At 39.8% G+C, this 6,000-nt stretch overlaps 1 long non-coding RNA gene across 3 annotated transcripts in view; it reads left to right on the forward strand.

Moving 5' to 3' along the window:
- The window catches only part of LOC108449264, a 30,256-nt gene that overhangs the window by 19,007 nt on the left and 5,249 nt on the right, over positions 1–6,000 (forward strand). For all 3 annotated transcript variants that reach the window (XR_001865413.1, XR_001865412.1, XR_001865414.1), the window contains exon 2: positions 4,436–4,520. This is a non-coding gene — a long non-coding RNA (uncharacterized LOC108449264). The remainder of the gene's footprint in view (positions 1–4,435; positions 4,521–6,000) is intronic.

Raw genomic sequence — 6,000 nt, forward strand, 5'->3', positions numbered from 1 at the left:
TATATAAAAGAAAAGGCAAAAAATCATCATGGCATCAATACATGATTTCAGGAGATGCAGACAAAAAATCCTCTGAGAAGCTGCAGGCATGTCACTTTTTCTTTCTAATGTCTACTTTTCAAACAAAAACAACACGATAAAGCCAAGTGCGAAAATTAAGGCATTAGGAATGCTGTGAGACAGTGAAAGATAGAAGAATCTTGCCTTACAGAATAAATATCTCTAAATTAAGTGTTGTTTTCTCTTCTAATTACATCCTAAATTCTCTTTTAATCACATTGGAAATGATCCAGTCCATTTATTACCTTGGGCAAATCTTCTCATTGCTCTATTTTTTTACTTTTTTTTTCCCCCTGAATACATAGCTGAGATTATTAATGTTTAGAATTTTTTTTTTCCCTCAGGAGTGAAAGATTTACATTAGAAAAGCAAAAAAAAAAAAAAAAAAATCCAGCAACCATGAAGCCATTATTAAAACAGAGCTATATTACTATCTAGTACGCAGTTCTTGAATAAATGTGTGATTTATTCTGAAAAAAAGTACTTTTTCAAATCTGAAGATTCTTTTGAAATTTGTTGTTTGTATCATCCATTCTAAACCACAGGCACCAGAAATGTCAAAGCTGGAAGTGTTAATGCAGTTTTGCTGGGGAGAAAAATTTGGAAAGTTTATGAAGTTTTGTATTTTTTAAAACATCATTGATACCAAAATATTTGGCAAGTTTTCTCCAAAAGTCAATAAAAGTCTCTCAAGTTTCTCAAAAGTTTTAGAAGGAAAGAGAAAGAATTATTTTGTGACAGGTTAAACCACATCATAGACTGAGTCAGAGATAGGATCAGAACTCGGAAATCTTGACTGTATTTCCCCATTTTTTCCATTGCTCTACCAAATGTTGCCTACAGGACTTTATAACATTTCCAGGTTGCTTTTGGCTAAACATTAAATGAGTTCTTGGTCACCTGTACTTAAGGAGGACCTTTGTCTTTAACTAGATCACAAAGAGGAACTGTTTCCTACAAACCACATAATGTTCTATCGGAATCACTTTTTCCTCAAGCAAAATTCCTTTTTGGTATATTGAAGGGGTGAAATGAAATGACAAGCCCATCTAGCTTCAATGTGTAGCCTCATGCTAGAGCAATGTGAGGCAAAAGCTGAGGGCTTACTGACAGCAGTATAATCTCCTTAATACTGAGATTGATCTCGTCTGCAGGGTAAGAGGTGGCTGTGGTGCATACAAATGAAGAAGCAGTGCATTTGGAAAGGTTGCAGTGAGTCTGATCGCTCTGTCAGCAAAGCAATGAGTCTGTACTCCAAATATCACAGCCTTCAGCTTGAGAAACCATGTATAGGAGGCAGAAAGAAGATAACAGGAATGAGTGAAGAGAAGCAACTGTTCTCCGTTACTGCTGTGATTAAAACACAATAGAGGAAACCATTCAAAGGCCAAAACTGTGACAGGAACTGGGTGCAAATTAAGCAATGTTGACAATCATGTTTGTGTTTGAGTGTGCCCCTGCTTCATGTAGTGTAGCTCTAGACTTGAACCCAATTTAGTGCAATACAGTTAAAAAGTTACAAAGAGCTGGTTTGCCTGAAATGCCTTCTGAAATGGTTCCGTCTCCTCTGGAAAGAGAACTGTAAGTGATGGAGCAACATTTCCAGTTCTGCCAAATCTCCACCTTTTTGGGTTACCACATTTCAAAACAAGAATCAAACTTATTTGTTTTTTAAAAGACATGTCTCATGGATATTTACCTAGCAGAGGGATTTCAACCCCTGTGGGCAGATAACTTCCTTAGTTTCCCATTCGTTTTATGTATAAAAGTACATAGGGAATTGATTTGCAGAACTACCTTTTTGTTTATCGCTTTTATAATCTCGTTCCATGCATCAGGAATAGTGTGGTCAGCAGGACCAGGGCTGACCAGTGATCGCCAGTGCCCGTGTACTCGGCACTGGGGAGGCTGCACCTTGAATCCTGTGTTCAATTTTGGGCCCCTCATGACAAGAAACACAATGAGGGGCTGGAGCACGTCCAGAGAAGGGCAACAGAGCTGGCGAAGCGTCTGGAGCACACGTATGAAAGGAACAGCTGTGGGAGCTGGGGGTGTTTAGTCCAGGGGGTACATCCCCACTCTTTACAACTCCCTCAAAGGAGGCTGTAGTGAGGTGGGGGTTGGCCCGATGACAGGATGAAAGCAGATGGCTGCCAGTTGTGCCAGGGTGAGCTAGACTGGATATTAGGAAAAAAATTCTTCATGGAAGATGTTGTCAAGCACTGGAACTGCCTGCCCAGGGAAATGGGTAGATGTGGCACTTAGTGACATGGTGTAGTGGAGGACTTGGCCCTCCTGGGTTAACGCTTGGACTTGATGACCTTAAACGTCTTTTCCAACTTAAATTATTTTATGATTCTATGTCCTTCAACGCAGCTGTACTTTGAAGTACCTAATTTTGTCCAGACCATGTTCAGGGAATGCAGGTGTGGAGTCATCAACCTTTGGTTTACTCTCCATGTGACTAATAGAGTGGAGTAGATTGATGCCCATTCTAAATTTTTCTCTTTTTCTTTATCTCACAAATCTACAAGATCTTACACAAATCTCCAGTGATTAGCAATACTGTCCTCTGTTTCCTAGCCTTTGACACATAAATGTTTTATCCTCTTTCAATGAAAGATCGTATGGTATATTATTTCTAAAAGGAGTTTTTTTTTCAAATAGGAAACGAAACTTGTTTTCACAATAGTGTGAAGAACAGCTGGAAGCAAATTGAAAGTTTCCCAGCCAGGAAAAACTATATCTAAAAAAATGAACATCACGTCACCCCATCACAAAAATGCCTCATTACCTGAATTTCCCAAGTGCAATCAAAATAATAATAAAAGCTCCATGCTTGCCAAACTGGGATGTGCTGCCTGCCATCTTCTGAGATCAGAACTCCATCAATTATTTATTTCAGCTGTAATGTCTGTACTGTCCCTTGATAAGAGAGCTTGTAGTGGTCAGTGGTGAGTTACAAATACTTGTTTCACTGAGCCATCAGCAGCCCTTGGAAGACTTCTTTGAAATTTAGAAGACCTCTTTGACTCCTAGAAGACACTAAGAAAGTTATTAAGCATGGCCACTATTAATGAAGGTGAATTATGTTGTTCTAAATATTTGAAATTATAGAAGTTCTTACACAGTTCAAATGTGGGGTTTTTTGTTTGTTTTTTGGGTTTTTTTATACTGCAGAAATCAAAAGGACTGATGTTAAGAAAGTGGTAAAATTTTTGGTTGTCATAGCAACTGAGCTCAGTGAGTAAAGAAGCCAGAAAAAGCTAATTATTTTTTTCTCAACGTGCAAAATGTTTAGGGTAGTTTTGTTCAGCAGTCAAGTAACAGTGAATCCAAACATAAAAAAGAATGAAAGTAATATAGTATGGGGAATAAACATATATGCTAAAGCCTGAAATCTAATTCAGACAAAACTCTTTGATTTCTGATCTCACTGAATCAAGGATAAGATTTTAAAGACTTTATTCTGAGACCCTGTGCAAAGTTATTTTGGAACCAAAGAACAGAATAGCCTGATACTGTTGGCCTGTTTTGTTAAAGAATCAGGTGCTGCCTCCACTGAAATAATTTATTACTTTATCCAGACAAAAGGCCTTGTATTTAGTATTGGCTGGGGGTCTTGTCCTTAGACTAGATAAATTATCTTGACTATATTAACTGTAGTGTCAGAATTCAAATTTACCATCAAAGAAGTTGAAGCAGTGCCTACATATACACTCAAATGTCTACAAAATCCTTGCTCAAAGGAGAATAATAAAAACATTTGAATTCGACAGGAATCATTGATTTCCTGGGGTAAAAAGCTGCAGGTATGCCTAGTTTTCATATAGCTTGTTTTCTTCTGTGCTTCCGTTCCCACTAGAAATTAGTCCAAATTCAGCCACTGGCCTTCATGGCACCATCTCAGTTAACCCATAAGCCACATTTCATAACAAACAAAAGAAAAACTGTGCTTGCTCTTCTCCAGTAGACAAAGAAGTAGTGCATTAAACTGGGTTAAAACGCATACCATAAATTGTGCTGTTGCTGTATTTTGTTCACTCACAAGTGAACATTGCTCCTGCTTGTGTCTCTGCTGTGCCGTGTGTGGAGCAGAGGGTTTTCCAGGAGGGCAGCTTTCACTGCTCCAGCTAACTCACACTTCAGGCTGTGTGACGTGGAGCAGCTGAGCTCCCTACAATGGTGTTATCCCCAACAGGTGAGCCCTGAGGCACCCCAAATATTGCATTACCCACTGAAGCTGTCAGTCACTCAAGACTCTTCCAAACAATGAGCACATAAGCTGAATTTACTCTGTCTCAGGCAGAATTCTAATGGGGATTTAGTTACTTTTCTTACATGATCTACTCAGTAAGTCTTTCTGTGATTGCAGTGGCAGCTAACAATACATTATGAATCAACACGGTACCACACAGATGACTCAACAGATCTGCTAAGGCGACTGCCAGTTCATCAAGGTAATACACATCATCCCTTTATCATCCCCACTAAATAAATATAAATTACTCACTTCCTTACTTTTCCATCCCTGAATCTGTTTCTGTAAGTCCCTCACTCACAACAACACAGGATAAAGTAAATATTTTTTAATTCTGAATTATTTTTTGCCAATACATACTTGCAACTTCACATCTCAGTATCTCCCTCTGTGTGATCACTCATGCATCATCTCTCCTCATGTCATACAGGGGAAATAATTTTTTTTAGAAAATAAATGTCAACAATTATCCTCAGGAAAAAAAACCTGTTTGGGTACAGGCACACTGTATATACCTACAGGAACTGCAGATGCATTTGAAGTGTAAATGCTCTTTGCTAAGCTTAACATGAATGAAAAGAGAATAACATATTCTTTGATGTTCTCTGGGGGAATGTCAAAAAAGTGAAGCAGTCACTTTTGACCAGGGGCCAGGAATGATCATGGATGATAGTTTTTATTTTCAGCTGATGTTGTAGGACATCACATACTTTGAGGTTTTATCACCTTCTGGGCATCTGTCTGAGGTGGGTGGATTCTCAGACTTGAGATTTATGACAGAAAAATACAGTTACAGAGTAAAATTAAACTTTAAAGAAAAGATTTAAGAAAAAAAAAAGAAAGGTTAATTTAGTAGCTACCAAAAATATGCTAGCAGAGGAGAGAAAAAGTAGTCATACTTCATTTTCAGAGCTTCTAAGAATATCAGTAGATACTGTATTGAATACTGACCAGGAAATCAAAGCAACCCCTCCCCAGTTATTCCCATTACCTCCTGAGATATCTCAAGCTTATCTGACATTTAACATGGAGAAAAAACAGTTTGGAGGGAAGGAGATGTAATTGTCTTACTCTGTTGTTTATTGTGGTGTCGCAGGCCCTGAGACTGCCTATCATTGCCAAATTTCCAGTGGGTGACCCATGGTAAACACCTTCTCTGCACATCAGGCTGGACTGAATGCAGCTGCAGAGCAGTGACCCTGACCAGGAGTTAGCCATATCCCTCAAGGCACATAAAACTCTGGTAGTGTCTTGGTTTGAAAGACAGGTGTCTGCTAAGGAAGGCAGGAGCCTCCCTTGGAATGGCAGATGCGACCTCCCTTCCCTCCGAGTTATTATAATTTTGAAATTAAGGGGCTTTTAGGCAAAGATATGGGAAATAGGAATAACAGTTCTTTACTATTATATATCTGTATGTGTATAACCAGTCAAACAAACAACAACAACTATGGCAGTAACAGCAATCACAAACCCAGTCCCAGCCTTCTCGGCTGTCAGGCCCTTTCCCCTCGGGTGCAGTTCCGCTCGCAGCCGGCAGGGGCGCTGGCGGCTCCCGGTGAGCAGGGCAGGTGCGATGGTTCCCCCGCGGCTGCAGGGGGCGCTCCGGAGCGAGCTCGGGGAGCACGCGGCACCGGTGGCCTGGGATCCCGGGAAGGGATGGGACAAAGGCTTCACAAACC

Source organism: Corvus brachyrhynchos, unplaced genomic scaffold (genome assembly GCF_000691975.1).
Source record: "Corvus brachyrhynchos isolate BGI_N302 unplaced genomic scaffold, ASM69197v1 scaffold116, whole genome shotgun sequence".
NCBI lineage: Eukaryota > Metazoa > Chordata > Aves > Passeriformes > Corvidae > Corvus > Corvus brachyrhynchos.